This window comes from Callorhinus ursinus, unplaced genomic scaffold, assembly GCF_003265705.2.
Source record: "Callorhinus ursinus isolate GAN/ISIS: 27379988/994484 unplaced genomic scaffold, GSC_fseal_2.0 scaffold40, whole genome shotgun sequence".
Lineage (NCBI taxonomy): Eukaryota > Metazoa > Chordata > Mammalia > Carnivora > Otariidae > Callorhinus > Callorhinus ursinus.
In genome coordinates this window covers 11,397,748-11,407,722 of record NW_027397102.1, presented here as the reverse complement: position 1 = coordinate 11,407,722, position 9,975 = coordinate 11,397,748, and positions in this window count along the sequence as shown.

Below are 9,975 nucleotides of genomic sequence, written 5' to 3'. Positions count from 1 at the left end.
CTACTGACCATGTAGTGTTGCAAAGCTTCTGCTCTAGTGGAAATAGGATATGGCCTCTTTTAACAAGCAGACCAAAACACACCTAGTTAAAACTTGCCACACACTGGGCAAGGTCCAAACACTCCCATTACAGACAAGGAGAAACTGCAGAGGACACAACTGAGGGAAAGAGCAGCCAAAACACAGCAGCAGAGTGCACACAGCATACACCAGAGACACTTCCTGAAGTGCTAGGCCCTAGACAGTATATGATCTCTTCTTAATAAAGCCATTACTCTCAAGAGCAGGAAACATAACAGACTTTCCTAACACAGAAGAGACAGAGACTTAGACAAAATGCTAAGATGGAGGAATTCATCCCAAAGAAAGAACAAGAAAAGGTCATGGTCAGCGATCTAATAAAAACACATATAAGTAATATGCCTGATCCAGAATTTAAAGCAACAATTATGAGGATACTATCTTGACTTGAGAAAAGCATAGAGGACACCAGGGAGTCCCTTACCACAGAGATAAAAGGCCTGAAAAGTAGGCAGGCCAAAAAAAAAAAATGCTATAACCAAGATACAAAACTGACTGGTTGTAATGAGCACAAGTATGGAAGAAGCAGAGGAATGAATAGATGATACAGAAGATAAAATTGTGGAAAATAATAAAGCTGAATATCAGAGGAAAGAAAAATAATGGATCATGAATGTAGACTTAGGGAACTCAGTGACTCCATCAAAACTAATAACATTCATATCATAGGAGTCCCAGAACAAGAAGAAAGGAAAAAAGGAGCAGAAGGCATATTTGAGGAAATTATAGCTGAAAAATTTCCTAACCTGGGGAAAGAAACAGACACCCAAATCCAATATGCACAGAGAACTCTTATCAATATCATCAAAAGCAGGCTAACACCAAGACATATAATGGTAAAATTGGGCAAAATACAAAGATAAGAAAAAAATCTTAAAAGCAGTAGGGGAAAGAAATCCCTAACTTATAAGGGAAGACAAATCAGGTTAGCAGCAGATCTCTCCACAGAAACCTGGCAAGCCTAAAGAAAGTGGCATGATATATTCAATGTGCTGAGTGGGAAAAAGTATGCAGCCAAGAATATTTTATCCAGAGAGGCTGTCATTGAGAATAGAAGGAGAGATAAACAGTTGTCCAGACAAACAAAAACTAAAGGAGGTCATGACCACTAATCAGCCCTGCAGGATATATTAAAGGGGACTCTTTATTTATTTATTTATTTATTTATTTATTGAGAGAGAGAGAATGGTAGAGAAAGAGCATGACAGGAAGGAATGTCAGAGGGAGAAGCAGACTCCCTGCTGAGCAGGGAGCCCAACGCGGGACTCGATCCTGGGACTCCAGGATCATGACCTGAGCCGAAGGCAGTCACTTAACCAACTGAGCCACCCAGGCACCCAAAGGGGACTCTTTGAATGGGAAAGAAAGACCAAAAGCAACAAAGACTAGAAAGGAAAGAAAAAAATCTCCAGAAACAACAACATAACGAGTAATACAATGACATTAAATTCATATCTACAATGACATTAAATTCATATCTATCAATAATCACTCAGAATGTAAATGAACTAAGTGCTCCAATGAATAGACATAGGGTGTCAGAATGGATTAAAAAACAAGACCCGTCTATATAATGCCTACAAGTGACTCATTTTAGACCTAAAGACAACTGCAGATGGAAGGTGAGGGGATGGAGAACAGTTTATCTAATGGACATCAAACAGGAGCTGAAGTAGCCATACTTTTATTGGATAAACTAAACTTTAAACCAAAGACTGTAAAAAGGATGAAGAAGGGAACTATATCATAATAAAGGGGTCTATCCAACAAGAAGATCTAGCAGATGCAAATATTTATGCCTCCAACCTGGGAGCACCCAAATATATAACTCAATTAGTAACAAACATAAAATAACTAATTGGTACAAATAAAATAACAGTAGGGGACTTTAACACCCCACTTACATCAATGGACAGATCATCTAAGCAGAAAATCAACAAGGAAACAATGGCTTTGAATGATACACTGGCCCAGACGGACTTAACAGATATACTCAGAACATTTCATCCTAAAGCAGCAGAATAAACATTCTGTTTGAGTGTACATGGAACATTCTCCAGCATAGATCACATACTGGGTCACAAAGCAGGCCTTAACAAATAAAAAATTAATAAAATAAAATAAAAAAGATAGTATATTTTCCAACCACAATGTTATGAAACTTGAAGGCATTCTAAATAGTAGGTACTAATGAAACAGATGGGGTTGGAGTACTCAAAAAGAAGAAAAATCAGAAAAAGAGATGAGGTGAAATAAAATTGCATTTATGACTATAGAGTTGCCTGAGGATAGCTCTTGGTGCTAGCTAAACTTGTTGATGGATTATTTAAATTAGAATGCTCTAGGCAGTGTTTTAATTAAAAAAAAAACAACAACAACCTAAATTTGTCCTCACTGTTTTATCTTGTGTTACGTCTTTGTCAAAACATTTGAAGCAAAATTTGTTGATTAGAGTTAAAAGCTTTTCTAGTTTATGTGTGTTAGACAATAATTTAAAGAGGAGGGTATTTAACATTAGAGAAAATACTTTGCTATTGGCAGAGAGGTCACTGTTTGGATTTCAAAATCGTTAGTAGACAATTCTGTACCCAAGCCATATACTACCTTTTCAGAGAATGCTTCAGGCCCAAACCAGGAACCATAGAGTTGGAAATAGCAAATGGCTTTCATAAGGAAATCCAAAATAGCATCTGTCAGATCTGACCACTGCTGCAGAACATCGAATGTCAATTTTCATTCCCTTTGAGATAGCCTCTTCACCAACGACTTTTAGAACACCCAGTGGCTCTGACAGAAGGTATTCCTTTGAGTCTTTGGTGGCAAAAGAGGTCTTTCTTTCACATTCCACTACTAACACTCTCACTCCTGCTACTTTTCAGGATCTTCCACTCTGCAGTTAAGTTTCTGAGGAGATGGGATTTGAGAGTGATAACTTTAGAACAGTGATTCCTAAACACCTGTTTGTTTCAGAATCATCAAGGGAGTTTGTTTATCATTTCTTCACAATTTTAAAGTGTATATTTAAGTAGTATTAAATATATTCACATTGTTCTGCAGTCATCATCACAATCAACATTCAGAAATTTTCCATCTCTCTATACTGAAATTCTATACCCATTAAACAATAATCCTGGAGGAGGAGCAAGATGGCAGAGCAGTAGGAGACCTAAATTTTGTCTGGCCCCAGGAATTCAGCTAGGTAGGTATCAAACCATTCTGAACACCTACAAACTCAACAGGAGAATGAAGAAAAGAATAGCAGCAACTCTATGAACAGAAAAGTGACCACTTGCTGAAAGGTAGGACGTGTGGAGAAATTAATCCGAGGCAATAATAGGGGAAGGGAGCCTCCTCAGCCAACTACTGGCAAGTGATATAGCAGTGGAGCACAAAATAGGAACTTTTAGAAGCCTTCTCCCTGAGGGACATTGCTCCAGTGGCTAAGCGGGCGGTGGAACCCTCGCTGGGACAGTGTGGTCTCAGGACCCACAGGGTCACAGAAAGACCGGGGGTGCCTGAGTGTGGCAGAGCTCCCAGTTATTGGAGCGGGGAAGGTGGCTGTAAAGACCAAGCTGAGAAGTAGGCTGTCAGCTCGAGGTTGCCATAAACTGTGATCGTAGGCAGGGGCCCAACAAGAGGCAGATCTGGGAGACTCCCCTTCCTCCCTCGGGAGGAGTGGCACAGGAGCACAATGCAGGAATCTGCTTCGTTTGGAGACTCCAAATGGGGTCGTGTGCCAGATATAGAAACACTCGGTCACAGGCCGGGTGAGCACAGAGTGAGGCCAGAGACCTGGGAAACAGGAGTGATTGACTGCTTTTCTCTGTGGGCTCACTGAGGAGTGGGGCCCCGAGTTCTCGGCTCCTGTGGAGCAGAGATTGGGAGGCCACCATTTTCATCTCGTCCTCCAAAGCTGTAGGGAAAGCTTGCAGGGAACAAAAGCTCCCGAGAGCAAACCCGAGCAGATTAACTAGCCTGGCCCCTGACAAGGGCGGGGCAATTCCACCTCTGGCAAAGACATTTGGGAACCATGGCAACAGGCCCCTCCCCCAGAAGATCAGCAAGAACAGCTAGCAATGACCAAGTTTACCTATCAAGGAGAACAGCAGAACTCCAGCACTAGGGGAATACAGCACTTAGAGTTCATGGTTTTTTTCCCCAAGATTCTTTAGTCTTTCAAAGTTAATTTTTTAATTTTCTTTATTTTTTTCTTTTTCTATTTTTTTGAATTTTTCTTCTTCCCTATTTCAAACAACTCTTATCAATTCTTTTTTAAAACTTTTTTGATTTTCATTTTTAGAGTCATATTCTATCCCTCCATTGTAGTTAAACATATTTTTTTGTACATATATAAATTTTTCTCTCTTTAAAATTTTTGGATACAGTTTCTTCTAACAGACCCAAATATACCCTAAATCTCTAGGGTAAGGCTTTGTTCTAGTCTCCCCTGATCACACTCTCTCCCCCGCCTTTTATTTTTTTGGTTTTTAAATTTTTTTCTTCTTTCTTTTTTCAACCAAATTCTTACCTTATTAATTCCTTTTCTAAAATCTTTTATAATTTTCATCTTTTTAGTCATATTCCAACCCTTCATCATATTTAACTTTATTTTTGTACATATATAAGTTTTTCTTTCTTTAAAATTTTGGGAGATACTTTCTTCTAACAGACCAAAATACGCACAAAATCTAGTGTGTGGCACTGATCTATGCACCAATCTGATCATATTTGATCATATTCTGGATTTATTTTTTGGTCTGTTTTTATCTTTTTCTTTTAATTTTACTTTTTTCTTTCTTTCCCTTTCTTTTTCCCCAGTTTCAGGACTCTTCTAATTTGTTTAGTGTATATTTTTCTGGGGACGTTGTTACCCTGTTAGTATTTTGTTCTCTTATTCATCTATTCTCCTCTGAACAAAATGACAAGACGGAAAAAATCACCTAAAAAAAAAAAAGAACAAGAGGCAGTACCAACTGCCAGGGACCAATCAATACGGACATTAGTAAGATGTCAGAACTAGAGTTCAGAATGATGATTTTAAAGATACTAGCTGGGCTTGAAAAAGAATGGAAGATTTTAAAGAAACCCCTTCTGGAGAAATAAAAGAACTAAAATCTAACCACGTCGAAATCAAAAAGATTATTAATGAGGAGCAATCAAAAATGGAAGCTCTAACTGCTAGGATAAATGAGGCAGAAGAGAGAATTAGTGATATAGAAGACCAAATGATGGAAAATAAAGAAGCTGAGAAAAAGAGAGATAAACAACTACTGGATCACGAGGGCAGAATCTGAGAGATAAGCAATACCATAAGATGAAACAATATTAGAATAATTGGGATCCCAGCAGAAGAAGAGAGAGGGGGGCAGAAGCTGTACTGGAGCAAATTATAGGAGAGAACTTCAGTAATTTGGGGAAGGAAATAGGTATCAAAATCCAGGAAGCACAGAGAACCCCCCTTAAAATCAATAAAAATAGGTCAACACCCCGACATCTAATAATAAAACTTATGAGTCTCAGAGACAAAAAGAAAATCCTGGGAGCAGCTCGTGAGAAGAGATCTTTAACCTACAATGGTAGAAACATTAGATTGGCAACAGACCTATCCACAGATACCTGGCAGGCCAGAAAGGACTGGCATGATATCTTCAGAGCACTAAATGAGAAAAATATGCAGCCAAGAATACTATCTCCAGCTAGGCTGTCATTGAAAAGAGGAGAGAGAAAAAGCTTCCAGGACAAACAAAAACTAAAGGAATTAGCAAACACAAAACTAAGAAATATTGAAAAGGGTCCTCTAAGCAAAGAGAGAGCCAAAAAGTAACATAGACCAGAAAGGAACACAGACAATATACAGTAACAGTCACCTTATAGGCAATATAATGGCACTAAGTTCTTATCTTTCAATAGGTACCCTGAATGTAAATGGGCTAAATGCCCCAATCAAAAGACACAGGCTATCAGATTGGATAAAAAAAAAAACAAGACCGGTCGATATGCTGTCTGCAAGAGACTCATTTTAGACACAGGACACCCCCAGATTGAAAGTGAGGGGATGGAAAACAATTTACCATACTAATGGACATCAAAATAAAGCTGGGGTGGCAATCCTTATATCAGACAAAATAGATTTTAAACCAAAGACTATAATAAGAGATGAGGAAGGACACTATATCTTACTTAAAGGGTCTATCCAACAAGAAGATCTAACAATTGTAAATATCTATGCCCCTAACATGGGAGCAGTCAAGTATATAAGCCAGTTAATAACAAAAGCAAAGAAACACATCGACAACAATACAATAATAGTGGGAGACTTTAAAACCCCTGTCACTGAAATGGACAGATCATCTAAATAAAAGATCAATAAGGAAATAAAGACTTTCAATGACACACTGAACCAAATGGACTTCACAGATATATTCAGAACATTCCATCCCAAAGCAACGGAATACACATTCTTCTCTAGTGCCCATGGAACATTTTCCAGAATAGATCACATCCTAGGTCAACAAATCACGTCTCAGCCAGTACCAAAAATTGGGATCATTCCCTACATATTTTCAGACCACAATGATTTGAAACTAGAACTCAGTCACAAGAGGAAAGTCGGAAAGAACTGAAATACATGGAGGCTAAAGAGCATCCTACTAAAGAATGAATGGGTCAACCAGGAAATTAAAGAAGAATTTAAAAAATTCAGGGAAACAAATGAAAATGAAAACATAACCATTGAAAATCTTTGGGATACAGCAAAGGCAGTCCTAAGAGGAAAGTATATAACAATATAAGACTTTCTCAAGAAACAAGAATATCTCAAATACACAACCTAACCCTACACCTAAAGAAGCTGGAGAAAAAAACAGCAAATAAAGCCTAAACCAAGCAGGAGAAGAGAAATAATAAAGATCAGAACAGAAATCAATGAAATAGAAATCAAAAGAACAGTAGAACAGATCAACGAAAGCAGGAGCTGGTTCTTTGAAAGAATTAATAAGATTGATAAACCCCTGGCCAGACTTATCAAAAAGAAAAGAGAAATGACCCAAATAAATAAAATCATGAATGAAAGAGCAGAGATCACAACCAACACTAAAGAAATACAAACACTTATAAGAACATATTATGAGAAATTATATGCCAGCAAATTAGATAATCTGGAAGAAATGGATGCATTCCTAGAGATGTATCAACTACCAAAACTGAACCAGGAAGAAATAGAACACCTGAACAGACCTATAATCAAAGGAAATAGAAGCAGTCATTAAAATCTCCCAACAAACAAAAGTCCAGGGCCAGATGACTTCCCACGGGATTTTACCAAACATTTAAAGAAGAATTAATACCTATTCTTCTGAAACTGTTCCAAAAAATAGAAATGGAAAGAAAACTTCCAAACTCATTTTATGAGGCCACCATTACCTTGATCCCAAAACCAGACAAAGACCCCATCAAAAGGAGAATTACCGACCATTATCCTTGATGAACATGGCTGCAAAAATTCTCACCAAAATACTAACCAATAGAATCTAAGGGTACATTACAAGGATTATTCACCACGACCAAGTGGGATTTATCCCTGGGCTGCAAGGTTCATTCAACATCCACAAATCAAACAATGTGATACAATACATTAATAAAAGAACAAGAACCATATTATCCTCTCAATAGATGCAGAAAAAGCATTTGACAAAGTACAGCATCCTTTCTAGATTAAATCTCTGCAGAGTGTAGGGATAGAGGGTACATACCTCAATATCATAAAGTCCATTTTTGAAAAACCGACAGCAAATATCATTCTCAATGGGGAAAAACTGAGAGGTTTCCCCCCTAAGGTCAGGAACACAGCAGGGATGTCCACTATCACCACTGTTATTCAACATAGTACTAGAAGTCCTAGCCTCAGCAATCAGACAACAAAAAGAAATCAAAGGCATCGAATCAGCAAAGAAGTGAAACTCACTCTTTGCAGATGATAGCGTACTTTATGTGGAAAACCCAACAGATTCTACCCCAAAACTGCTAGAACTCATACAGGAATTCAGTAAAGTGGCAGGATATAAAATCCATGCACAGAAATCCGTGGCATTCCTATACACCAACAACAAGACTGAAGAAAGAGATCTTAAGGAGTCGATCCCATTTACAACTGCACCCAAAATCGTAAGGTACCTAGGAATAAATCTAACCAAAGAGGCAAAGAATTTGTACTCATAAAACTATAGAATACTCATGAAAGAATTTGAGGAGGACACAAATGAATGGAAAAACGTTCCATGCTCATGGATTGGAAGAAAAAATTTTGTGAAAATGTCTATGCTACCTAGAGCAATCTACACATTCAATGCAATCCCTATCAAAATACCACCCACTTTTTTCAAAGAAATGGAACAAATAATCCTAAAATTTGTATGAAACCAGAAAAGACCCTGAATAGCCAGAGGAATGTTGAAAAAGAAAAACGAAGCTGGTGGCATCACAATTCCAGACTTCCAGCTCTATTACAAAGCTGTCATCATCAAGACAGTAAGGTACTGGCACAAACCAGACACATAGATCAGTGGAACAGGATAGAGAGCCCAGAAATGGACCGTCAACTCTATGGTCAACTAATCTTTGACAAAGCAGGAAAGAATGTCCAATGGAAAAAAAGACAGTCTCTTCAACAAATGTTGTTGGGAAAATTGGACAGCCACATGCAGAAGAATGAAACTGGACCATTTCCTTACACCACACACAAAAAGATACTCAAAATGGAAGAAAGGCCTAAATGCGAGAGAGGAATCCATCAAAATCCTTGAGGAGATCACAGGCAGCAACCTCTTCGACCTCAGCCACAGGAACTTCTTCCTAGACACATTGCCAAAGGCAATGGAAGCACGGGCAAAAATGAACTATTCATCAAGATAAAAAGCTTTTGCACAGCAAAGGAAACAGTCAACAAAACCAAAAGACAACTGACAGAATGGGAGAAGATATTTGCAAATGACATATCAGATAAAGGGCTAGTATCCAAAATCTATAAAGAACTTATCAAACTCATCACCCAAAGAACAAATAATCCAATGAAGAAATGGGCAGAAGACAGGAACAGACATTTTTCCAGAGAAGACATCCAAATGGCCAACAGACACATGAAAAATTGCTCAACATCACTCGGCATCAGGGAAATCCAAAGCAAACTTCAATGAGACACCACCTCACACCAGTCTGAATGACTAAAATTAATTGCTCAGGAAACGACAGATGTTGGCGAGGATGTGGAGAAAGGGGAACCGTCCTACACCTTTGGTGGGAATGCAAGCTGGTGCAGCCACTCTGGAAAACAGTATGGAGGTTCCTCAAACAGTTGAAAATAGAGGTACCCTACGACCTAGCAATTGCACTACTGGGTATTTACCCCCAAAGATACAAATGTAGTGACCTGAAGGGGTACGGGTACCCCAATATTTATAGCAGCAATGTCCACAATAGCCAAAATATGGAAAGTGCCAAGATGTCCATCGACAGATGAATGGATAAAGAAGATGTGGTATATATACAATGGAATATTATGCAGCCATCAAAAAACCAAAATCTTGCCATTTGCAATGACGTGGATAGAAGTAGAGGGTATTATGCTAAGAGAAATAAGTCAATCAGAGAAAGACAAATATCATATGATCTCACTGATATGAGGAATTTGAAAAACAAGACAGAGGATCATAGGGGAAGGGAGGGAAAAATGAAACAAATTAAACCAGAGAGGGAGAAAAACCATAAGAGACTCAATCTCGGGAAACAAACTGAGGGTTGCTGGAGTGGTGGGGTGTGGGAAGGTTGGGGGTGCTGGGTGATGGACATTGGGGAGGGTATGTGCTATGTTGAATACTGTGAATTGTGTAAGACTGAAAA